The 27,093-nt window shown below is 39.7% G+C and overlaps 1 protein-coding gene across 5 annotated transcripts in view; it reads left to right on the top strand.

Moving 5' to 3' along the window:
* The first annotated feature begins 3,564 nt into the window (after positions 1–3,564).
* The window catches only part of LOC150089212 (MBT domain-containing protein 1-like), a 406,745-nt gene continuing 383,216 nt past the window's right edge, over positions 3,565–27,093 (top strand). For 3 of the 5 annotated variants that reach the window (XM_090388417.1, XM_090388411.1, XM_090388425.1), the window contains exon 1: positions 3,565–4,010. The gene's annotated coding sequence lies outside the window, so the exon portion shown is untranslated. Of the gene's footprint in view, positions 4,011–4,089; positions 4,344–27,093 lie in introns of those variants that run through there. The other 2 variants (XM_090388400.1, XM_090388408.1) reach the window with 2 other exon arrangements.

Here is a 27,093-nt window from a genome sequence, read left to right as displayed (position 1 = left end):
GCCACGCCTTGAGTCCTGCATGCATGTCTGGAGGTCTCATTTTAGGAAGGATGTAGATTTGCTTGAGCATGTACAGAGAAGGGCAACGAGATTGGTGAGGGGAATGAAAAGATCCTCTTACCAGGAGAGGCTTAAGTTCTGCAAATTGCAGCAGCTGGAGACTAGGCACCTGCGAGGTGACCTGATTGAGGTGTATAAGTCCTTGAATAGTTTGAGCACGCTGAATTCTCATGGGATTCTTCCGCTTGCTCAGATTACGAACCTAAATGGGCATAATTTCAAATTGAGGAAAGACAGTTATAGAATAGATGTGCGGAAATTTGCCTTTAGCCAGCGGGTAGTTAATTTCTGAAACAAACTTCCATCTGTCGTTGAATTTGAATTTGATAGGTTAAATAATTTTATCGAGGAACTGGATAAATATTTCAAGGGAATGGTTGTGTAAATTTTTTTTTTTTTTTTTTTTGGCTGATGCTACATAAGCTCATACGCTTGCTTTCTTGCATCACACGCCACGATTACTATTACTATTATTATTATATGAGGGTGGCATGTAGTGTATTGCAACAGCAGGCACACGTGATGTAGCACAGTCAATTCAAACATTCTTACTTTATTTATTTTGATTAATTTTTTAAATATTTATTTATTTTTTCTTTATTAATTATTTTATATATTTTATTTATTTATCATTATTTTTTTCTCTCGCGCGTCATTTTGGCACATCCTGTTTTTAATTTTTTTTTTATTTTTGCTGGCGCTGGGTATGATTACCATCCACGGGATATAGTAGCTAGTTAGGTGGTATGGATATATATGTTTTTTTTTTGCTGGCTCTCAGGCGTGGGTGGTCTGAGAGCGGGATTGCTTGCATCCACTGGTCTAGAACTTCTACTGATGGGTGTAAGATTTTTTGTGCTGTTGGCACCGACACAGTGGTAAACCCCGGTCCGGCTCCATATGCATGGGGATGGGCGCAGAACAGTGTTTGTTCGGGTGTCGTCTGCTCACTGGCGTGACTACTATACATGAAACACACGTATACATACTACCTAAACCCCACACAACACTCATCGAGGTAGTTTTTTTTAAATTTGACAGTGGACTGGTGGATTTGAACTTATGTCTAGGGGGCCACCGTAGAAGATATACATGCATACATAGATTTATACATACACTCTTGCTAGCCACCCTTACTCTTACTTAATCTTTCTGCAATTACTTTATGCAGTGCAGAGCCGGATGTCTGAGGTGTTATTTCAGTGCCCTCTGTAATGTCTTCATTTTCCCATTGTGCTTCTTTTTCCTTGCGCATTTGAACTGGAGATTCAGTTGTTGTTCTAGTTTTAATTCTGTTTGTTGCTGGAAGCTAGTCCAGGCATTGTGTTCTAATCAGTGCAGACAGGCTTCCAGAGCAACTCAATGGGTGTTGTGAATGATATACAAGAATTTTGCTCTCAGGGATAAGAAAGTGATTATCCCTAGACAATGGTCAGGCCACACCATTACTACTGCATACAGATCTGGAAGCCCCATTTTAGAAAGATTGTAGTGCTGCAGGAACGAGCACAGAGAAGGGCAATAAAGACTCGTGAAAGGAACAAAGGGGTGCTCTTACCAAGAAAGACTTAAGTTCTGCAAATTGTATGGTCTGGAGACTCGGCACATGCGAGGTGATCTGATTGAGGTGTATAAGGCCTTGAATGACATTGAACAAGCTCAATGCTGATGGGATTCTTCCTCTTGCTCAGACTATGAAACTGAGAGGGCATAAATCAAATTGAGGAAAGACAGTTGTAGAATAGATGTGCGATAATTTGCCTTTAGTCAGTGGGTAGTTGATTGCTGGAACAAACTTCCATCTGTCGTTGTGGAAGTTGGTAGCTTAAATAAATTGAACGACGAATTGGTCAAACCTTTCGAGTGAATGGATGGGTGAAATGGAAATTTTTTTTTTTTGCTGATGCTTTATAAGCTTGCTGTCTTGCATAATGTGCCTCTGCTAATGCTAACGTACCCTTGCTTTTGACCACTTGGGCATTGGAGTTGGCACATTGCAAGCGTGAAGGGATATGCCTGGTTAGAGAGAAAACTTTCAGATAATCAGTGCCTTCCGTATGTTGCTTCACTGGTACAAGGGCCAATATACACCAGAAAACACCCCGCATGCAATTGCACCACAACGAATCCCATGGACTGGATCTTTAATTAGTTATTGGACTAATCTCAATACACCCACAATACACGGTCGTATGTGGAAACCTCAGCAGGGTTGCTGCTTCAAATATTCACACTGCCGCATCTGGCTGCGACTGCCTTCTCTTAAATCTTTCTTCTTGCACATTAGCCTTTGAATTGCGAACATAGAGCGTCCCATCTTACGCTGCTCTACTCTATATCGCATCGTACGAACATGAGATACAAATAGCCCTCGATGTCATGGAAATTTTAGGAGTACTTAATAAAGTGGCCACTCCATGTGTATTTCATATGAGATTAGATTACATGCGTGTTAAGGACCAAAGCAATTAATGCTATGAAGCGTTAGTATATAGTATCTTCAATAGTGTATATTCTTTGGTCAGTTATCTGTCTGGTTGATAAAAATCACGAATTTAAGGCAGATAAAACATAGCTGACTGTTTATTGTAGGGTTGTTTTAGGCTTATCATCAACTTTGGCCATTTTGCACCACATATAATGTCTGTATATTGGATGTGTTCTGTGTTCGATTTGCTCTTATGCTGGACGAAAACCCACAGTTTCCGCGATAAAAAAAAAAATGTTGCGCTAGTCTGAGACTGGCTAACTCGGTTACGTTGTGAAAAAGTCCATAAAAGTTCGCATCATTGACGGATTTCAAACTCAGGTCTTTCCCAGGTGTGCAAAGGACGTCAATTATACTGTCTTTGCTACCGACGAGGAACATGGAATTCTCGCCTAAGATCAGAGATTAGCTAGGAACCTATCTAATCTGTGGCTCGAGATCACATTATCGAGAAAAAAAATAAAATACAATAAAGATGAAAGCCCGTCACGGGATTCGAGCTCAGGACTTCTTTAAATCGGTGTGACAACAACCACTTAAATACTATGGAGCAATAAATAAAATAATTCGTAAAATAAATAAAATTTAAAAAAAGTCATAGAAACATGAGACAGCAAACATGCCATCTTTAGCCAATAAAAGAAACTATCCTAAAATGTAAACAAAAGGGAAAGGAAATTAACCTAAGTAACATCGACATACGAACTGTATTTGTGTTGCGTTGATTAATGTAAACGCGTAAACTTATTAAAACGTAATTACGTCAGTAAGATAACTGTAATAAACCACAGGTATAATTTATGCAAGGTGTAATCAGTGCAATAAAAGTGACTCATCTGCACTTGCATGCGGTTTAGATTTAAAAGCCCATTCAAAATGATGAATTCGTTGTTTTCAGTAAATGAACGAAGCTATCTAATTGTGGAATTAGTATCCTTCCATTTATTAGAGCAAGGGTTAGCTGTATTTCAAGGGTTTCCTCCTTTTTAAATACTGGTAACGTGCTACTGAATTAGAATCCATTTGATATGGTAATAATGACAGCTTTTGTTTATTGACTGGTCGTGTGATTCTATTACAATTATGTTCTTTTTAAATGCCTCTTCATTGACCCCCATCTCACAGTTCTCTGCGCTACAGCATCGTCTTAGTACACAGAGCAATCACGTATTATTCTGTGATGTTGAATACACAATCTGAGCATGCGTTTACAGTGTAAGCGTGTTTTGTTGTCAGTACGAATAGTGTGGGATAAGGAATTTATCTGCAATTGTTGGCTTTCAAAAGGTTCATAACTTTCTATTCGATATCAAACTTTTATTCTTGATAGTGCCATTCCTTTCAGTATATAAGTGAAAGTTTGAGATATAGGCATATTTATTTCATTAGATCTGAATTTTGTTTATTGAACGCAAGAAATAGTAAAGGAAGGACGTCAACTGCGTTGTTTCTTAATATAATGGTATGTATCCCATCTGCTGTGTTTAAATATGCAGCATTTTGTTTTCAAATAATTAAAAATTTTTGCCTTGGTTCCGTTTTACTAATACACTAGATCTAAATAATGGGTCGCTTAAGTGTTTCAGGTTTGTTGGCACTGAGAGTGCAAAGACAATCCCAAGCTCGCAACGTAAAATTTTAGAAAACGGAACGCTCCAATAAAATATCGTTAGTTTAATAAACGAGTACGTACACTACGTTCTTGATCAGTAAGACGAACTGGAAAGATGTTCAGTGCGCTCAAAGAGAATATTGCACCATTTTTGTAGAAAAATTATGGAGTCAGTGGCACAAGGTGAGCTTTCGCCCCACAAGATTTATTTTGTATATTTTACTGTTATTTCAAATTATTACATAAAAGGAAACTAGGCGCACATTGAGTTGACTTTGCATTAGCTACATCTACATAATCAACACTTAAGTAATTTTTTACCTATCATAACCACTCATTACAGATTAGTTATAATAGATAAAAGGTTATGTTAATGCAAAGAAAAAACTCAGCCTGTGCCCATCTATACCCCCACCCACACATTGAGTTGGCTCAGCATTAGCAACATCTACCTTTTAAATTCTGTACAGTGGGATCAACTGACGATGTTACCAACAGTAAATTCTAAGTGGGAAGCATTCAACGAATTAATCGTGGATGCTACTAACAGTTTCTTACCTATTAAGAAATATTGTTCAAGGTTTAGGCCTAAATGGTTATCAAATGAACTAATGAGACTTGTGACGGAGAAGAAAAATGCATATAAATTATCAAGCGACTCAGAAGCCTATGGCAGATATAAGCTAGTCTGTAATCAGGTCACAAATGAGGTTAGGCAGGCAAAGGCAGAATACGAGAAATCTTTGGCAAAAGATGCTAAGAAAAACAGCAAGGATTTCTTTACTTATATAAACTCTAAAAGGAAGGGGATGAATCTGATTGGTCCACCTGATATCGATGGTTCCACTGTTGATGATCCTGCTCAGATAGCAAACAAACTGAATGAGTATTTTGCATCTACATTCACGCATGAGGAGTTATTAAGGTTTGAAAACGGCAGAAGGTTATCAAATTGTAGCAGGGTGCTTAATGATTTTGTAATAACTGAGAGCAAAGTGGAGGAGAAATTGTTGAAGTTAAACATAAGAAAGGCACCTGGGTGGATGGGATCTATCCACCCAGGTGCCTTTATTAGAGGAGGTGGCAAAGCAACTAAGCAAACCCTTAGCCATAATTATGAGAGCATCCTTGGATTCAGGGGAGGTCCCCACGGACTGGAGATGTGCAAATGTATCCCCAATTCACAAAGGGAGATTGAAGGGTGACATGAGTAATTACAGACCAGTTAGTTTAACTTCTGTTCTGGGTAAAATAATGGAGTCACTGGTTAAAGATGCATTGCAGGATAATCTAGACAAGACTGCAGCAATAATTCAGACACAACATGGGTTGGCGCCTCCGTAGCCAGGTGGGTAGGAGCAGCAGTGCGTAGCACACGCTTCTTGATTAGATCAGGGTTCGAGCCCGTCACCACCAAATACGGAAGATGCGGAAAGGTCAGGGAATGACCACCGCATATCCCGGAGCAATATGGCCTTAGTTGCTAATGCTCCTAAAAACCAAAACAACAAACAACAACAACATGGGTTTATTAAGGGAAAGTCTTGTCTGACAAATTTGATAGGATATTATGATGTGGTTACAAAGGAACCGGATGCAAAAAATAATTTTGATATCATATATTTGGATTTTAGGAGAGCTTTTGACACTGTTGCGCATGGCAGACTATTGTACAAATTGGAGCAGAATGGTATTAAGGGTAAGTTGCTACAATAGATAAAAGGATGGTTGAGTGGGAGAAGACAGGGTGGTAATTAATGGGTGCTGCTCTTCGTGGACTAATGTTATTAGTGGAGTCCCACGGGGTTCGGTGTTGTGTTGGGGCCTCTGTTTTGTATATTTATCAGTGATATTGATGAAGGTATATCAGGCTTAGTGTCGAATTTTGCAGATGATACAAAGGTTGGCAGGGTTGTTAATGACAGTAATGGCAGTGTGCTACTGCAACAGGATCTAGAAAATTTGGGGCAGATGGGCTAAGAAGTGGCAACTGAAGTTTAACCTTGACAAATGCAAAGTACTGCATATGGGTGGAAGTACCCCCAGAGAAACGTACCAACTGTGTGGTACTACACTTAAGGTGGTAGAAAATGAAAAAGACCTGGGAGTAATTGTGCAGTCAGATATGAAGTTTTCTGAGCAATGCAGACAGGCTGCCAGGGCAGGTCATGGGGTTTTGTCAATGATATATAGGAATTTTGCTAGCAGGGAAAAGGAGGTGATTGTCCCTCTGTATAAGGCAATGGTCAGGCCACACCTTGAGTACTGCGTACAGGTCTGGAGGCCTCATTGTAGGAAGGATGTAGATTTGCTTGAGCGTGGACAGAGAAGGGCAACAAGATTGGTGAGGGGAATGAAGGGATCCTCTTACCAAGAGAGGCTTAAGTTCTGCAAATTGCAGTGGCTGGAGACTAGGTACCTGCGTGGTGATCTCATTGAGGTGTTTAAGGCCTTGAATGGGTTGAGCACACTGAATTCTGATGGGATCCTTCCACTTGTTCAGATTACAAACCTAAGGGAGCATAAATTCAAATTAAGAAAAGACAGATGTAGAATAGATGTGTGGAAATTTGCGTTTAGCCAGCGGGTGGTTAATTGCTGGAACAAACTTCCATCTGTCGTGGAAGTTGATAGGTTAAGTAAATTTAAGGAGGAACTGGACAGGCATTTGGAAGGAATGGTGTGTTTTTTTGTTTTTTTTTTTGCTGATGCTGCATAGCTCATTCACTTGCTTTCTTGCATCACATGCCAGTACTACTATTACCTAATATCGCGTGGGACCATCTTTTGCCTGTAATACAGCCTATACATGTCTTGGCCTGTGTAGGCTGTATTACAGGATCCACAAGGTGTTGTGGGTGTCCTATGGTAGTGATACCCATGTGTTGTACAATTTGGCCACTAATAATGTTGTGTTGTCAAGTGAATGATCATGTCATTGAAATGCCTTTTCCAGTAGGTCCCAAATGTGCTGAGAATGGGTTAGTTGGGTGGTCATGGGTGGATGGAGAATTCATTTTCATGGTCCTGAAACGAATTAGCAACCTGCTGGGCCTTGTGGCATGTCTTGTTAATAGATGCCGAAGTTTGGATACACTGTCATCATGAAGCGGTGTACTTGTTTGACAGTGATAGAAAGGCAGGTGTTCCCATCAAGCTGTTGACTAATAGTGATCAGATGACCCAGGCAGGGCATGCATGCGATGAAAAGCCCCAAACCGTCTCACCACTGCCTCCAGCCTGACAACACCAATGGTACAGTCAAGTGCAGTGGCCTCGTTTTGCTTCCTTCAAATGCGAATACACCCATCAGCATGATAGAGTTGGAAATGTGATTGATCAGACCAGGCAACAGATTTCCACATGTTGGTGTTGACATTGTTTGTTATACGGTTTTTAGGAGCATTAGCAACTAAGGCCATATTGCTCCGGGGATATGCAGTGGTCATTCCCTGACCGTTCCGCATCCTCCGTATTTGGCGGGCACGGCTCGAACCCTGGTCTAATGAAGAAGCGTGTGCTACGCACTGCTGCTCTTGCCCACCTAGCTACGGAGGTGCCTTGGTGTTGATATACCCACTTAAAGTGAAGTTTCTTGTGCCTTGCAATGAGCACAGGTACCCATGATGACCGTTGAATGCAATAGCCTATTAGAGTTAATGTCTGGTGCATAGTCCATGTGTGGATATTGATATTCTTAATGTTGTATTGGGTGATTAGCTAGGCTACTGTGGTACGAGATGAGACACACGATGCCCTCCACGGTCACAACCATATGTGGAAACTTTGGCTGGTGGTTTGATCACTGTTGAGCCAGTCATGATAGACTGAACACCATAAAATGGGATCAGTTAATGACGTCGTCCAGATTTAAGCTTGTCGTGGCCATAAGCTATAAAATGTATAAGGCCCCTCACTCTCTCTCTCTCTCTCTCTCTCTCTCTCTCTCTCTCTCTCTCTCTCTCTCTCTCTCTCTCTCTCTCTCACCTGTGATAATATAAAAAAAAAAGGATTTTTTTAGGATGGAGCGAGGCCTCTTGTAATGTGAGGCCCTAAGCTGTAGTTTGTTTAGCTTATGTGTTAATCCGACCCTGGTTGACGTATTGGAATGTGCATGTCTTGTCCCCATAATCATTCCACATTTGAAGTCGGAAGGATCTTGATGCCCATTCGTTCTTCCTCATAGACATTAAAACTGATTGCCACATGTGCAAACTATAATCTTACGTCAGCCATTCCTAACTTCATCAGCCCAATCCAGACTGTTTCTACACAAGTTGGTTTTGTTAATGCAAAGCCAACTCAATGTAGTCTTCCAAGTTAAAATAGCAGTTGATTTTTTATATGCAATAATAAATAAATAAATACAACAGATATATAAACTGATTTATTTATTAACAAAACCAAAGTCTTTGCATACCCCATGGAAATTGATGCAAGAAAGCAAACTTATAAAGCATCAGCTAAAAAAAAAAAAAAAAAAAAAACACCTCCAGAACTGTATGCAGTATACAAGATGTGGTCTAACTATGGCCTTATGCAAGAGGATAATCACTTTCCTATCTCTACTAGCAGAGTTGACAAAATCCCTGGCAGCCTGTCTGCTTGCTGAGAGAATTATATATCCGATTGCATAATTACCCCTAGGTCTTTTTCATTTTCCACTTCCCTGAGTTGGTATGTTACTATGCAGTTGGAATGTTAATATTGGATTACTGCTACCCATTTGCAGTAGTTGGCATTTGTCTATGTTAAACTTCAACTGCCATTTCTCAGCCCAGTGACCTAATTTTCCTAGATCTTGTTGCAGTAACTCATCCTAGTTACTGTTATTAACCAACCTTTGTATCATCTGCAAACTTAGACATTACACTTTATATACCTTGATCAGTATCATTAAATATCAATCAATTTTGAAAACAACGATGAGCCTATCACTTGAACTCTGGGGGACTCCACTAATAATATTAATCCACGAAGAGGAGTGCCCATTGATAGTCACTCTCTATTTTCTTCCACTCAACCATCCGTTTATCCATAGCAGTAACCTGCCCTTAATGCCACATTGCTCCAGTTTGTACAGCAGTCACTTATTGCAACAATATCAAAAGTATTCCTGACATGTGCAGCAGCCTGGAAAACAAGATGCAGGGTATTTCAGAGACTGCTGGGAGTCATGGCGGTACAAGTAAACACATGGGTTGTGTTAGGGTAACTAAGAATAGGAACAGGTGCATCTAAACTTGCGTATACGCCAATGCTAGGAGTTTGGTAAATAAATTTGAGGTATTGCTCAAAACATCAAAGGCAGATTGTTGGGATATCAGAGTTAGTTATCCGATATCAGAGTGGGTTGTTGTTGGGATATCAGAGACGTGGTGTCACACAGATATAAGGAATGCAGAACTGGAATTCGGGGAGTACAATGTATACAGACAGGATAGGAAGGGTTATGCTATTAGTTAAGAAACACAAAATCCAAGGAAGTGTAGCCGGTCGACATCGCTGGACAGTACAGTGTTGAGTCAGTTTGCTGTGACATAAGCATTGGGAGATCAAAATTGAGAGTAGGAGTGTGTCATAGGCCTAATGACTCTGATGAGTATAATAAGAAACTGTACAGGGAAATAGAGTGGGCCAGTAAATCAGAGAATCTTATAATGGGGAATTTTAATTTCCCAGATATTGACTGGAATTTGTGTGTTGGTCACTCACACACTAACAAGGCTTTTGTGGATTTTTTGGATGATTGTTTTCTACATCATTATGTTCGGAAGGCAACTAGAGGGAGTAATACTCTTTATCTGATTATCAGTAGTGATTCTTCATGCATTAAGAATCTGCAGATAAAGAAACCATTAGGTGGCAGTGATCACAGTGTGCTGAAGTGGGATTTATTCAAAGGGTTACCATCAGGGTAAAGGGAAGGGTTTTTGCTTTCGTAAAGGCAACTGTGGTGGTCTGAGACAATATTTAAATTCTATACGGTGGGACAAACTGATGATGTCACCAACAGCAAATTCAAAATGGGAAGCATTCAAAGAATTTATCTTGGAAGCTACTAGGCTTTACATACCAACTAAGAAATATTGTTCAAGGTTTAGGCCTAAATGGATGTCAGATGAACTAATGAGACATGTGGCAGAGAAGCATGGCATACATATAAATTAATGGATGACATGGAAGCCTATGATAGATATAAGCTGGTCTGTAACCAAGTCACAAGGGGGATTAGGCAGGCAAAGGCAGATTATGAGAAATCTTTGGCAAAGGATGCAAAGAAAAACAGCAAAGAGTTCTTTACCTATATAAACTCTAGAAGGAAAGGATGAATCAGATTGGTGCACATGGATATTGATTGTTCAACTGTTAATGATCTTGCTCAGGTGGCTAACAAAGTAAATGAGTATTATTCATCTACACATGAGGAGTTATTCATTGAGGGGAATAACTTCTCATGTTTGAGGAGTTATTCCCCTCCAAGCTCAAGCTCACTGCCAGAGGTGAATTAAACTGGCAGTAAGTGATTTTGTAATAACTGAGAGGAAAGTTGAGGAGAAATTGTTGAAGATAAACATAAAAAAGGCACCCAGGGTGGATGGGATCTATCCAGTTATATTAAAGGAGGCAGCAGAAGAAGTATGCAAACCGTTAACCATAATTATGAGAACTTGTTTGCACTCAGGGGAAGTATCCATGGACTTGAGATGTGCAAATGTGACTCCAATTCACAAAGGAGGTTCAAAGGGCGACAGAAGTAATTATAGACCTGTTAGTTTAACTTAATTTCCAAGGAAATTAATGGATGCACTGGTTAAAGAAGCACGGCAGGATCATCTAGACAAGACTTCGTGGACTCATTCATCTGCTCATTGTGGACTGATGTTATTAGTGGAGTTCCTCAGGGTTCAGTGTTGGATCCATTGTTGTTTTCTATATTTATAAATGATATTGATGATGGTATATCAAGCTTAATTTCCAAGTTTGCAGACGATAGAAAGGTTGGCAGGGCTGTTAAGGACACTAATGGCAGTACACTGCTGCAACAGGATCTAGAAAAGTTGAGCAGATGGGTTGAGAGGTGGCAAATGTAAAGTACTACATATGGGAAACAGTAACTCCAGAGTAACGTATCAACTCTTTGGTACTACACTGACAGTGGTAAAGAATGAAAAGGACCTGGGGATAATTGTGCAGGCAGATATGAAGTTTTCTGAACGGTGCAGACAGTCTGCAAGAGTGGCTCATGGTGTCTTGTCAATGATATACAGGAATTTTTCTAGCAGGGATAAGGAGGTGATTATCCCCTTGTATAAGGCAATGGAGAGGCCACACCTTGAGTACTGTATACAGGTCTGGAGGCCTCATTTCAAGAAGGATGTAGAGCTGCTGGAACGAGTACAGAGAAGGGCAACAAGATTAGTGAATGGAACCAAGGGTTGCTCTTACGAAGAAAGGCTTCAGTTTTCCAAATTACAGTGTCTGGAGACTAGGCACCTGCAAGGTGATCTGATTGAGGTTTTTAAAGCCTTGAATGGTTTGAGCATGCTCAGTGTTGATGGGATTCTTCCTCTTGCTCAGAATAATCACCTGAGAGGGCATAAATTCATATTTAGGAAAGACAGATGTAGGATAGATGTGCGGAAGTTTGCCTTTAGCCAGCGGGTAGTTGGTTGGTGGAACAGACTTCCCTCCTTTGTTTTGGAAGTTGATAGTCTAAATAAATTTAAGGCTGAGCTGGACTGGTATTTGGAATGAATGGGGGGGGGGGGTGAAATGGGAGAGTTTTTTTTTTTTTTTTTTTTTTTTTGGCTGATGCTGCATAAGCTTGCTGTCTTGGATCATATGCCTCTACCAATACGGATGCTAATGAATCAGATTGGTCCACTGGATATTGATGGTTCAACTGTTGATGATTCTGCTCAGTTGGCTAACAAATTAAATGAGTATTTTGCATATAGTTCATTCACAATCAGTAATTTTGCATTCACACATGAGGAGTTATTCAGGAAGGGGAATGCCAGAGGTGAATTAAACTCTGGCATTGAGCTAGATGATTTTGTAATAACTGAGAGGAATGTGGAGGAGAAATTACTGAAGATAAACATAAAAAAGGCACTCAGGGTGGATGGGATCTCTCCAGTTATATTAAAGGAGGCAGCAAAGGAAGTAAGCAAACCCTTAGCCATAATTATGAGAGCTTCCTTGGACTCAGGGTAGGTATTCATGGACTTGAGATGTGCAAATGTGACCCCAATTCCCAAAGCAGGATCAAAAATGGCAACACAAGTAATTATAACCTATTAGTTTAACTTAATTTCCAGGGAAATTAATGGAGGCACTGGTTAAAGAAGCACTGCAAGATCATCTAGACAAGACTTCAGTTATACCTCAGACACAACATGGTTTTGTTAAGGGGAAGTCTTGTCTGACCAATTTGATTGGATACTATGATGTGGTCACAAAGGAACTGGATCTTACGCTTTTGATATTTGGATCTTACGCTTTTGATACTGTTGCATATGGAAGACTGCTGCACAAATTGGAGCAGTGTGCCATTGGAGTTAAATTACTGCTATAGATAAAGGGATGGTCGAGTGGGAGAACTTAGAGAGTGGTAATCAATGGACACTGCTCTTCACGGACTAATGTTATTAGTGGTGTCCCTCAGGGTTCAGTGTTGGGTCCATTGTTGTTTTCTGTATTTATAAATGATATTGATGATGGTATATCAGACTTAATGTCCAAGTTTGCTGACTATACGAAGGTTGGCATAGTTGTTAAGGACACTAATGAGAGTACGCTGCTGCAACAGGGTCTAGAAAAGTTGAGCAGATGGGCTGAGAGGTGGCAAATGGAGTTCAACATTAACAAATATAAAGTAGTACATATGGGAAGCAGTAACCCCCAGAGTAATGTATCAACTCTGTGGAACTAAACTGACAGTGGTAGAGAACAAAGAGGACCTGGGGGCAACTGTGCAGACAGATACGAAATTTTCTGAGCAGTGCAGACAGTCTACAAGAGGATCTCATGGTGTCATGTCAATGATATACAGGAATTTTTCTAGCAGGGATAAGGAGGTGATTATCCCCTTGTATAAGGCAATGGTGAGGCCACACCTTGAGTACTGTATACACTTCTGGAGGCCTCATTTTAAGAAGGATGTAGAGCTGTTGTAATGAGTACAGAGAAGGGCAACAAGATTAGTCTTAAGTTTTGCAGATTACAGTGTCTGGAGACTAGGCACCTGCGAGGTGATCTGATTGATGTGCATAAAGCTTTTGAATGGTTTGAGCATGCTCAATGCTGATAGGATTCTTCCTCTTGCTCAGAATAATCACCTGAGAGGGCATAAATTCATATTGAGGAAAGACAGTCGTAGGATAGATGTGCGGAAGTTTGCCTTTAGCCAGCAGGTAGTTGATTGGTGGAACAGACTTCCATCTTTTGTTGTGGAAGTTGATAGCCTAAATAAATTTTAAGGATGAGCTGGACAGGTATTCGGAATGAACGGAGGGGTGAAATGGGAGCGGGTGTTTTTTTTGGCTGATGCTTTCTTGCATCGCATGCCTCTACTAATGCTAATCCAAGTATATGATCTCAAATTTTTTTTTTTTTACATCCAGATTCTTGGTCCTTGCATTATAGTGACCTATCGGATTGGTTAGACAAGACCTTTAACAAAACCATGCTGTGACTGCAGTATAATTCCATTCCTGGCCAGATCATCCTGCATTACTTCTTTAAACAGCAACATCCATTATTTCCCCCAGGAACAGATGTTAATCTAACAGGTCTGTAATTATTCATGTGACCTTTTGATCCCCCTTTGTGAATTGGTGATACATTTGGACATTTCCCATCGATAGAGACGAATTCTGAATACAAGGATGCTTCTGATAATAATGGCTAAAGGTTTACTGATCTTCTTTGCTGCCTGCTTAATATAATTGGATAGATTCCATCCACCACAGGCACCTTTTTTATGTTTAGGTTCAAAAATTTCCCCTCCCCTTTATTCACATTTATTGCAAAATCATTTAGCTGTCTGTTAGAGTTCGATAAACTTCTGGCACCCTGTTCCCTAAAGAATTACACGGGTGAATGTAAATGCAAAATACCTAGTCATTTAACCCCGGGGGCTCACATCTGGTGAGTATGGGTTTGGCACACCCGTGGTCCTCAGCTGGATATCTTTCTTCTCTTTCTTGGCGACTCCCTTCTAGTTCTCTCTCTCTCTCTCTCTCTCTCTCTCTCTCTCTCTCTCTCTCTCTCTCTCTCTCTCTCTCAGGGTAACTTGGGCAATTTTTTTTTTTTTTTTTTGGCTGGTGCAGCATAAGCCTCAGGCTTCCTTACACCATATAGCTAATAATAATAAAAATAATAATTTGTCAGCAATCTTAGCAGGGTTATCAACAGTTATCCCTTTGCCATTAAGTGCCCCTATGTGATTCACCACTCTTCCTTCTACTGTTAATATAAACATAGAAGTCTTTGCAGTTTTTGCCAGAGACTTCTCGTGATCTGCCTTAGCTTGCCTAACCTCCTTTGTGGTTTGATTACAGAGAAATTTTTATATACCATAGGCTTCTGTATCACTTGATAAGATTTCAGTTTATCTGATATCCATTTAGGTTTAAGCCTCCAACAATATTTCTTAGTTGGTATAAAAAGCCTGTTAACTTATATGATTACTTCCCCGAATGCTTCTCATTTAGAATTTCATTTTGGTAACGTTCATCAGTTGTTCCCACTGCATAGAATTTAAAAACTATCTGAGACAATTGTAGTCACCCTTATTGAAGCAAAAGCCTTTTTTTTTTTTTTTTCCACCATTGATAGTAGTTATGTCTTTAATTAAATTCCAGATTAGTACAATGTGATTACTGCCAACCAGTCCAATGAGTGTTTTACCTGCAGTTCCTTAATGCTTGAAGGATCTGCAGGTAAAACACCCACTGCAGAACCTTAATGCTTGAAGAATTGCTGCTAATAACCAGATCAAGAATATTGTTTCCTCGTGTTTCTCTAAGATGGGGTCGGCAACCTTTTTTGAGTGAAGAGCCATTTTTGATCTAATTAAAGAAAATCCGAAGATCCGCACCTCAGCTCGAGGAGGGGGGAAGTTTTTAAGAAATGGAATAGAGTAGGAAAGTGTTTTATTAAAAAAAAATATATATTACATAATTTTATAATATATATATTTTGTGTATATACATGGCGTTTCAAAAGTGATGGTCAATAATTTAAAGGTGAACTGTACAGACTATAATATGCAAAAAAAGCCTAGTAAACATGGATCCTTAAGTGAATCGTTTTTGAGATATTGCACATTTCTAGTTGGGATCCACCACTGACAAGGTAAACTGTACAGAGTTGGGATCCACCACTGGCTTGTTTGTTTGGGTTAGGTTATGCTCATTCTCTCTGTTTTCCCTCTTTCAATGTTCTGAGACTTAGTAGGCATACTAGTACTTGTCAAAGGATAGTCAACATGGAAAGAGGTTACAGCAACGAAGAGTATGCAGACATGCACTTCATGTATGGTAAAGCCAACGGCAGTGCACTCAAGGCTGCATGTTTGTACCAAGAAGCATTTCCCTGCCGAAGGCAGCCCAACAGGTGCACATTCATCAGGTTACATCAACGCCTAAGAGAACATGGGCACTTCGCAGATGGAGTACGAGCAGGTAGACCCAGAACCATAACACCTGATTTTGAGGAAAGGGTGTTAGAAAGAACATCCTGTTACATGTCACATCTGTAAAATCCTGTGGTGTTGAAACCAAAAATTAAAAATGTATTATCTTATGTTTAATAAAACCGCCCTTAGCAAAGGATTCACAGTTTTTTTCTAAACTAGCGCTCCCATAATCAGTGGCGGATCTTAACAGAAAATGTACATTATCTCGGAAAGGGTTCATTTGAGGCCCGATGTTCACTGGGACTTTTTTGCTTATTTTAGTTCACCTTTAAATTATTGACCGTCATTTTTGAAACACCTTGTATATTATAAAAATATATACTGTATTTTCAAATATCATTTATTAATACTGAAAAACATAACAAACATCCAATTAGGTATGAATTAATGTGACTTTAGCTGCTGAACTTCTTGAGCGAGTCTCTCAACATCAGGCAAGTATGCCGTAATTTTCATTTTTAAAATGCTGAGAGACTTGCATTGTTCAGATGGTTTCTTGATTAAAATAGTTCGTGTTCGAAAATATTTGCCCGCAGAAATACGTCGAACCAAAAACTGAGAGAAGTCTAAACACAAATATTTTCAAATTTATATACTTGTCGGGTAAGCTACTCCATGCATTGAACATAATTTGGTCTTGCATTTTCAACTCATCTATCACTGTCCATTTGTGTAGAATTGTAAAGGCAGCCTTTTGCCTCTCCAAATCCCCAATTTCAGTTTTAAGGCATTTTAGTCTTGCACTCCACATGTCCTTGATTTTTAAGTCTTCTAACTCCATTTCAAATTGTGCTTCATGTGAGCTAAAAGTTAGAGCCGCATTCAGCTCGTGAGCTGCATGTTGCTGACCCCTGCTCTAAGAGCATAAACTTTCCACCCCTCCTGTCCTCCATGTATACATTGTACTCCCCATATTCAAATTCTGAGTGACACCCTGCCTGTGTTATCCCCACAATGTGTGCGCATGCATACTTGCATACACACTAATGCTAGGAGTATTGTAAATAAATTTGATGACTTAATCAGTACTTCAAATTCATCAAATTTATTTACAATGCTCCTAGCATTAGTGTATGTGCAAGTATGCATGCACATATTTTTAGTTACCTTGAACACAGCCCATGTATTTACTTGTTCCATGATGACCCACAGCAGGGCTTAAAATTCCTAACACCTTGCTTTCAGGCTGCTGCATTTTCCAATAAAAGCAGTACAAGAATCACTTTCCCTTCTGCGTGTGACTCTAGTTAATATATTAGTCTTTGTATTCCCCTCAGCTAGCAGTTTTCCGACCCACTTCTCACTACCTTGATAGCATCAGCAAATATCCTTGCATCCCTTCTACAGGGTGTCCCATAATGAATTGCACTTTTGTTTTCTTTATAACTTGAAAATGAGTGGTGCGGGGAGCACGCAGCTAGTCCCCCTACCTTTTAGACCAGTTCTTGGATTGCAATGGATTGCTTCACTGGACCAGAACGCGTGTTTTGTATATATACGTTTTACAAAAACAATAATTCTGTCATTACCGTTAGACATAGATTTTGTGATCACTATAATTTACATAACATTAATGAAAGTCCAAGTGTAAATCTGGTAAAATGATGGGTCAAGAGATTTGAAGAAACCAGTTCAACAATAAATCAATGACCGCTGGGCCATCCAAGAAATGATAAGAATGTGAAGCGCATAAATGTTTCAATACACACGAGATGACTCTCATCAACCTGTGAAAGTGAAATACCACCACTTTGCTTATTGGAGGCTTGAAGTGGTGGAACCCATGTTTAGTCTCTAGAACTAAGTTCCGGTCAACCCTTCCCTATCTCTTCCATCATGCAGTATGATTGATGACTTTTTAGGTTATGATGAACGTCGTGGTGAGATCCAATATTTCTTATATTTCGAGGGTACAGCTCTAAAATGGTGTTCGCAGGCCGGCCGCTAGTTAGTACACTGGACCGAACCTATTGGTAACTCTCTAGGAGGCTTCTGGATCAGCTAGTGTATAATCTTGCTACCTCTACTCTGCCAGATAGTGACTGGAGGGAGTCCGAGTAGTGTGTTTGTGGGGAGCATTGTCGAGGCCACGTTATGTCAAGGATCTGGGTATATTACCACGTGTAGGCCATATCCAAAAATTTCATTACTTCATACAGCATGTCCCACCCACTTTTTCTTACCATTGAATACACCATGAATTGTCAAACTAATAGAGCAAGCTTATCTGCGAAAAGATCTAAACCTCCCAAGCACTTCCTAATTAATTTCACAAATATACGTGGTCTCAATTCTAATCTCAATGATGTCCATTTCCACTTGCAGTCTGCCAAACCCCGTGTACTTTTTCTGACAGAATCTCAGTTATCGGTTGATTCAACTACTGCTCATCTCAGATGCCCAAATTATTCGCTGTACGATTCCTTTCGCCTCAAAGGTGGTACTTGTGCATATGTCCGTTCTGATATTTCCTGTCAGAGACTTGGCAATTTGGAATCTCCTCTCTATGATCTTCTCTGGCTTAAAATCTCTCTATCTCATTGTGTCAAATTCATCTGTTGTCTCTACCGTTCTCCCAACTCCACTAATCACTTGGAGCTCTTTGACTTCCTCTCTTTGTAACTTGACTTTCTCCAGTCCAACTTTCCTAGCAGTGAGGTAATTTTCCTTGGTGATTTTAATGTTCACAACTCCAGATGGCTTCCATTTTCTAGTCACACCGACACAGCAGGTCGAGATGCTGAGGCTTTTGCAATTACTAATGACCTAGCACAGATTGTTCATTTACCTACAAGAATACCGAACAATCCTAATCATACAGCCAATACGCTTGATCTTTTTCTCACAAATAACCCTTCTAAATACACGGTCGAAGTGAGAAGTCCTTTAGGCACTTCAGATCACAACTTGGTGATTGTCTCTTCTCCAATGGAACCTTTATCTCATGGCTATTCCCAACCTCGTGTTGTTTGGCATTACAAGAATGCAAAATGGGATGACCTGCGAGACTTCTTTTTTCTTTTCCTTGGTCGGATTACTGTTTCAAAACTTTTGATGTCAATGTTTGCTCAGATCGTGTGAGTGAAATTATTCTTGCAGGAATGGAATCATTTATCACACACTCCACTTTAAAATCTCGTCCTTTATCTAAACCTTGGTTTTCCAATAAATATGCTAAGGCTGTTCAAGAGAAGAATGTTGCATATCGTAATTGGCTTGTTTCTAATTCTTCAGTGACATTTTCTGCCTACACCAAAGCTCGCAACAATTGTAAAGCAGATATTAATCAGTCCAAACTAGAGTTTGAACAGGCTAAGAGTAGAAAACTTGCTTCTTGCCCTAATGGTAGCCGAGCATTCTGGTCTCTTATCAAAGCTATTGGCCGCAACTTTTGCCCATCTCTGCTCCCACCTCTGTCCAAACCAGATGGTTCTGTTGTCACTTCAGCCAAGGATAAAGCTGACCTGCTAGCATTCCATTTTTCTTCCAGCTCATGTATTAATGATCTTGGTAAAACACCTAACACCATTCCCAACACACTCCATTCAATGCCTCCTGTGGTCTTCCGTCAAAAGGATATCAGAAGCATTTTGATGAATCTTGATGCTAAGAAATCTCCAGGTCCTGATGGTATTTCTCCACTTGTTCTCAAAACCTGTGCTCCTGAACTTACTCCTATTCTTTGCCTCCTTTTTTCACTTTCTTATTCCAAAGGTGTTTTTCCTTCTGCTTGGAAATTTGCTCATATCCAGCCAGTTGCTAAAAAGGGTGACAAATCCCTCCCATCCAATTATCATTCCATTGCAATTACTTCTACTCTTTCTAAAGTAATGGAGAAATCAATTAACCGCCAACTCTTAAACTACCTAGAAACCTTCCGTCTGATCAACGATTGCCAGTATGGATTCCGTCAGTGTCGATCCACTGGTGATATTCTGGCTTATGTTACCCATTTATGGACTAATTCAATGGAAAGGTTTGTTGAAACACAAGTAGTTGCTCTTGACATCTCAAAGGCTTTTGATCGTGTTTGGCATAAAGATCTTCTAAACAAGCTTCCATCTTATGATTTGCCAACTGTTTTTAGTAATTGGTTATCCAGTTTTCTCTCTGATCGCTCACTGAGGGTGATGGTAGATGGCTCTCTGTCTTCTAACTTCTCCACTAATGCCGGTGTCCCCCAAGGTTCAGTTCTTTTCCCCACTCTTTTCCTCTTGTATATTAATGACCCTCTTCCATTGACTGGAAATCCTATCCATAGTTTTGCCGATGATAGCACATTGCATTCAACTTTCCATTTTGAGAAACCTTGTCCTGCTCAATCAGCTTCAACTTCTCGAAAGTCTGCTACCAATTCCTTAAATGCCGATCTTCAGGTAATTCTCCAGTGGGGCAAAGACAACTTAGTTGATTTCAACCCTTCTAAAACTCAGTCTTGTCATATCTCGCAAAAAGGATTCTTCTGCTCCTATGCTTATCTTTAGTGATACTCCGATTTCTAGGCAAAATGATATATCTCTTTTGAGGATTACTCTGACTTCTAATCTCTCTTGGCACAAGCACATTACAAGCACAATTTCTTCCTCTGCATCTAAAAAACTTGGTTTTCTCTTTCGCTCTCGGCGTTACTTTTCTTCCAAACAGCTGCTCACTCTGTATAAATCTCAAATACGCCCTGCCATGGAATATTGTTCCCACATCTGGGGTGGTGCCCCCAAAACCTCTCTCAGACTTCTTGATTCCATTCAGAAGAGGGCAGTTAGGTTAATTAATGATTCATCTCTAACAGAGTCTCTCCACTCGCTTTCTCATAGACGTACTGTTTCTGCTGCATGCCTCTTCTACAGATACTTCCATGGGCACTGTTCTTCTGAATTGGCTTCTATAATTCCCGCTCTCTCTTTCAAAACAGTCCAAACACGTGCCGCCACCAGCCAACATCCATTTACTGTCCAACTTCAAACCCATAGAACCAACTTTTCATCTTCCTCATTTATTCATTCGACTGCTGTTTTCTGGAACAACCTTCCTTCATATGTATTTCCTGAAAATTACAATCTACAGAAGTTCAAGTCCAATGTCAACAAATATCTTCTTTCGTCTTCTCAACCTCCAACCCAAGCACGGTACTAAGTACTATAGGTTCTAATACATCTCGTGTTTGGGGTTCACAAAAAAAAAAAAAAAAAAAAGAATCCACGCCAATCAGTTTGGAAGCATGCTGCAGAATTAAACTTGCCCCAAACATCTGTACACCGAATATTGAAGAAAGATTTGACTCTGCACACTTACAAAATCGACTTGGTTCAAGATTTCAAAGAGTGAGTTCATTGCAAGGGTAAATTACGCCAATGAAATGATCAGAAGATTTACCGAATTTGGCAACATTTTGTTTTCTGATGAGGCTCATTTTCATTTGAATGGACATGTAAACAAACAAAACTGTTGTTATTGGAGTGCAAATAATCCAAGACTGAAACACCAGAGAACACTGCATTGTCCTAAAGTTACTGTTTGGGCTGCAATTGTCAGCTTCTGGAATAATCGACACGACTTCTTTGAGGACTCGCGTAGCCACGTGACTAGTTCTGGTTATTAAAACTCATCCATACCCGCTAATTCTTAGTGCATATGGATGGGTTTTAAATTTGCAGGGTTTTAAATTTTTTTTTTTTTGGCTGATGATACTTTATTAGCTTCTTTATAAGTATCAGGAACAATTACATCATTTTCTACTACTAATATTAACTCTGGGGTGATTTCTATAGACTTGAGAGGGGCAAAGTTGGAAGTGGGTAAACATAGACTAATGAGTTTGACTTGTGTAATTTATAAGATAATAGAATCTGTGATTAAGGGTGTAATACAGAAACATCTTGATAGGAATGAAGTCATAAAGGGGATCACAGCATGAGTTTGTGAAGGGAAAGTCTTGTCTGACTCACTTTGTTAATTACTGTAATGAAGTTAGAAAGTATGTAGATGCTGGAAGAAATTTCAGTATTGTACACTGATTGATTACATTATGAGATATGCCCACCTAATAGTATGTCCCCTTTTAGCCCCCAGAACAGTCAGGTTTATCATAGTAGGCATTTAACGAGGTGTCAGAAGCACATCACAAGGATGCTGGTCTACGTTGACTCAATTTTTCTCTATAGTTGTTGCAAATTGGATGGTAGAAGATCTATGCTAAAGAGTTTTTCTTAATTAGATTGGGATATAGTAATTAGAGAGGTCGTAGTGTTCTATATTTACTCATATTCCTCTGAACAGTTCTGTACATTTGATAAATTGTAGCCTTGAAGGGATGAGCCTAGTCGGAACCAGTTTACAGATAATCTGTGCCATCCAAATGTTGCTCTATTGGCATCATTGGCTCCATTCCAATTCCATCAGCAGTCAGCCTGCATTTGACACTTGGCAGGAAGGGTCCATGTACATGCTGTTTTTGTCATCTAACTAGGAAACTTTTTTCCGTTCCTCCAGGAATGAAACCTGGTTTGGTTGTTGGCTGTGATACCTCATCTGTGATGAGCTGTGTATTCCGAAACACCTGTTTGGTTATTGCTGGATCATGCCAGATTATATGACCAGCTGTAGCTGTTTCGGACACAGGATCGCCATTGGCTTGATGTTATGTGGATATTGGACTAATCTTGATACAACCAAGACACAGTCGTATGTGGAAACCATGGCAGGGTTGCAGTTTCCAAGTTACTTATATACTGATCTGTCTCTTGTTGACTACCATGCCATGCCATGTTCAGATTCACTTATCTTTTGTTTTGCCCATTTTTGCACTAAATTGCATGCATACAGCATCCTTGTGTCTGCCCACCTGCTTTATATCACACGGTACTAACGTATAGTGTGTTGTATTATAAAAAAAATTAAAAATCAGTAATTTTGAGAGACCTAAACATTAATTTTACTAATTACTATTTTACTTACCGATAACCATTTGAGCTTATTTATTCGGCTTATTAGGGCTTATTTATTTTTTTGCACCACATTACAGTTTGATCTATTTAAATTTGGGATACAGTACATATGTCAGTTATATATATATAAAGTTAATTGCATAAAGTAATAAAGAGAGTATAAATTCCGTGTGTATACTAATATATATAAATTTATAGGTTAAATTGTAAAATTAATGATAAAATAAAATTCATATAATTCATTAGAATGATACTGATTACATAAATAAATAAAATGTTTAGTAAGTGAAAGATTGGGCTGCGTTTTCCAGTCTGTTTGATACTTTAAAAAAATAGTCAATTAAAAAATTTTTAATTACAAAAAGAAACTTTTTGTAATTAAAAATTAGAGTATAAAAGAAAATGTATTGTAATAATGACTTATTCATGCACTTATTGTTAATGATTTGGTATGTGAATTTCATGGTGCTTGTGCCAAAGAGCTGCAAAATTTATGTATCAAGAACTGGGTGACAGTATAAAAGCAAAATATGTAGTCTGCAAAAAAGGTAAAGTGTTTGGTGTCAAGCAGCACCAGGGGTTTCCCCCATCTCTGCTTTGCTTGCATTGTAATGGGTGTGCCAGTGTACTGGAAATGCCAGAGATTCAGAAGTGTATGGATATTGTACATGTGTAGTGTCATGTACCATTGTTCATCTGGTCATTTAGCCACTGGACCCCTACTGAGGCCCAACGTTGCCCCACTTTCGCCCCGTGGAGGCAGACCAGGAAACACCAGTAGACTAAAATTTACTCTGGCAGATCCTGCCACCTAATTTCCTGAGATTTCAGTGGCTAGGACCTTAAAAAAAAAAAAAAAAAAATATATATATATATATATATATATATATATATATATATATATATACCCTTTATGCGCTTGCGTGTTGCAGGGAGGCGCTAGGAATGAGAGGCCAAAAGTAGTGGGCGAAGGTGATTTTAGATAGTTTAATTTAGATTGTATGGGGCATTCACTTGCGTGCAGGTAGAGTGTGTGTGTGTGGGGGGTAGATTGAAGACTGGGGGAAAGGCAGAGACATGGAGCCGATAGAGAAGACAGCTCCAGTTTACAGTGGGGCATGCCCATGCCCGACCAGAGAGTAAGAATAGGGTGGCGTGTGGAGGAGAGACGGTAGAACCGTCACACTCCTCCCCTGGAGGGCTGGAAAAGGTGAACCAGGCAAGGGAGCTGGCTCAGGTCGCCAATATAGCGCTGTGTGCAGAGACTGCGATTTATCCATATGGCATTTGGTATAGACCAGTAGGATTTGAGTCTCTTCTAGGATTTAACTCCTCTTCTCTGATGTCCGTGTGCGCCAAGTTTTGTCGCCAATTTGGAGGTTGCTCATTGGAACTGGGACTCGTCCAGTAAATCATATTTTAGCATCCATAGGATAATGTACAGAGGGCTGCCTGCCGTTTTTGGTGCATACTCCGTCTGTAGGTCAGGATTGGGTATTCAAGAAGCAAGTCCAGGTCCATTTGATGCTGCAAATGTAGGATCAATAAGTCCAAGTCAATACAGTGCAGTTAATGCAGCAATTTGTTGAGTAGTCGCTCGTGGGACCCATGTCTCATCCATGGATATTTGAAAGAGTAGGATTTATTCACCATTAGGGTGGATTCCTTTGTTGTTTGGGAGAATGGAGCTTTGTGATGGGTGTGCACAATATACCACCCGGACTTGCATTCTGTCAAGCAGAATGCAAGTCCGGGTGGTATATTGTGCACAGAGGCTGTGCTTGCTCTTTTCTTTGGAGGTTGCCCTTGGGAGCCATGTCCCGTCCATGAGTCAATTTGCGGTGGAAAGGAATTGAGTATGGTTGAGGTGAGTTCCAGTTCTGACATGATATCCAGCGTTATCAACGGGGGTAGAACTGGGAGGTTCTCCCCCATACTCTTCCTGTGATACATGTTCTAATCTTAGTCTGTTCAAAATTTAGTTTGGGCTGATTAATAACTGCTTTACAATAGTTGTGAGCTTTGGTCGCAGAAAATTAAACTGAAGATTTGGAAACAATCCATTTACAATACGCAACATTCTTCTCTTGGAACAGCCTTCGCACATTTATTGGAAATCCGTGTAGATAAAGAACGAGATTTTAAGGTGGAGTGTGGAATAAAGGATTCCATTGCTACAAGAATAATTTCACTGATACGATCTGGGCAAACATTAACATCAGAAATTTTGAAACAGTAATCCGACCAAGGAAAAAAAGAAAAGAAATCTTGCAGATCAGCCCATTTTGCATTCTTGTAATGCCAAACAACATAGGTTCTGTGTTGTTTGGGAATGGCAAAAGAAAGGCTCCATTGGAGAAGAGACCATTACCAAGTTGTGATCTGAGGTGCCTAGGGGACCACTTACCTTGACCATCTACTTAGAAGGGTTGTTTGTGAGAAAAAGGTCAAGCATGTTGGCTGTGTAGTTAGGATTGCCTAGCTGTGCGAGATCATTAGTAATTGAAAATGCCACAGCATCTTGACCAGCTAGGTGACTAGAAAACGGAAGCCAGCTGGAGTTGTAAATATTAAAATGACCAAGGAAAATTACCTCACTGTTAGGAAAGTTGGACTGTAGAAATTCAGGTTTCAAAGAGAGGAAGTCAAAGAGTTCCAAGTGATTTGTGGAGTTGGGAGAACAATAGAGGTAACAGATGAATTTGACAGAATGTGGTAGAGAGATTTCAAGCTAGACAAGATCAAAAAGAGGAGATTCCAAATTACTAAGTCTCTGACAGGGAATATCAGAACAGAATGCACAAGTAGCACCTTTGAAATGAAAGGAATCATACAGCAAATATTGGACAACTGAGATGAGCATTAGTTCAATCAGCTGATAATTGGGCTTCTGCCAAAAAAAAGTACATGGGATCTGGCAGACTGTAAGTGGAAATGGACATCATTGAGATTAGAACTGAAACCACATATATTTGTGAAATGAACGAGGAAGTGTTTGAGAGGTTTAGATCTTTTCATAGATAAGTTTGTTCTATTATTTTGAGAATTCGTGTTGTATTCAGAACCAAGAAAAGCTGGTGAGGACATGCTGTGTGAAGTAATGAAATTTTTGGTTATGACGCACACATGGTAATTTTTTTTTTTTTTTTTTGTGTTTTTGTATGGGCAGCTCCTAGAAGAAAAGTTCATCTCTGCATCGTTGCTCTGTTCAGTTTTTATAGACTCTGTCAAGGTAAGGACAGTGTTGTGTTGTGTAAAAAAAAAAAAAGAAAAATTTCATCCCACATAGGAATATCCCATGATGGATGAAGATAGATGAAAGGGAAGGCAAGAGAGAGAGAAAAAAAAAAAAGTTTTTCATCCTGCATGGGAGAAAGTGAGAGGAAAGAAAAACTGTGTTTGTGAGCTCGTGTGTGTTCTGTGTGATGTTGTGTTTTCATCTTTTGGCTAAATGGAAGCAGTGATCACCTGGATGACCACCCCCAGGCACTTGTCCCTAGCAGTGGAAGGGCAAAGTCTCCCTTACTGTCTGCACACCCTCCACTCTGGGGAACAAGTTTCGCAGGGAGGAAAGAAAAACTTGTATAAGATGAAGAGAGGTAAGGAGAAAAGAGGAGGACTTTCCAAGCCCAGGAAAGGCCCAAGCCAGGATGGATTGTTAGAACACAAAAAAATAAAAATAAATAATAATAAAATAAATAAATTAAATTAAAAAAAACAAACCGTTGGTTGAGAGAGGGAGGAGCTGGCCTGGTCTGGGGAGCCAACCCCAGGGCAGAATACGAGTAAATAATAAATAAAGAAAAAATAAAGAAAAATAAAAAAAAGAGAAAGTTAAATCCTGCAACCTGGTCAAGGAAAGGAAGAGAGCGTTGGCCAGGATGCCAGCAGACAGAATGATAGAGAGAAAAAAAGTTTTTCATCCCTCATGGGATGGATAAAGAAAAACTAGCAGGTGAGTGCTATGGCTACTCCAGGTCAGAGAACATCCCCACGGGAGGAGAGATTGGAAAAAAAAAAAAAAAAAACTCATTTCTTCCCATGCAAGGGTGCCTCTGTAGCCAGGTGGGAAGGAGCAGCACTGCGTAGCACACGCTTCTTGATTAGACCAGGGTTAGAGCCTGAAACCACCAAATATGGAGGATGTGGAAAGGTCACCACAGGGAATAACCACTGCATATCCCCGAGCAATATGGCCTTAGTTGCTAATGCTCCTAAAAACCAAATAACAAACAAACAAACAAACCCATGCAAGGCGAAAGTAGTGAGTTGGCATTAAGTC

The sequence above is a fragment of the Mastigoproctus giganteus genome, chromosome 2 (genome assembly GCF_048544385.1).
Source record: "Mastigoproctus giganteus isolate SK-2022 chromosome 2, ASM4854438v1, whole genome shotgun sequence".
Classification (NCBI taxonomy): domain Eukaryota; kingdom Metazoa; phylum Arthropoda; class Arachnida; order Uropygi; family Thelyphonidae; genus Mastigoproctus; species Mastigoproctus giganteus.
This window is presented reverse-complemented; position numbering and strand designations above follow the sequence as displayed.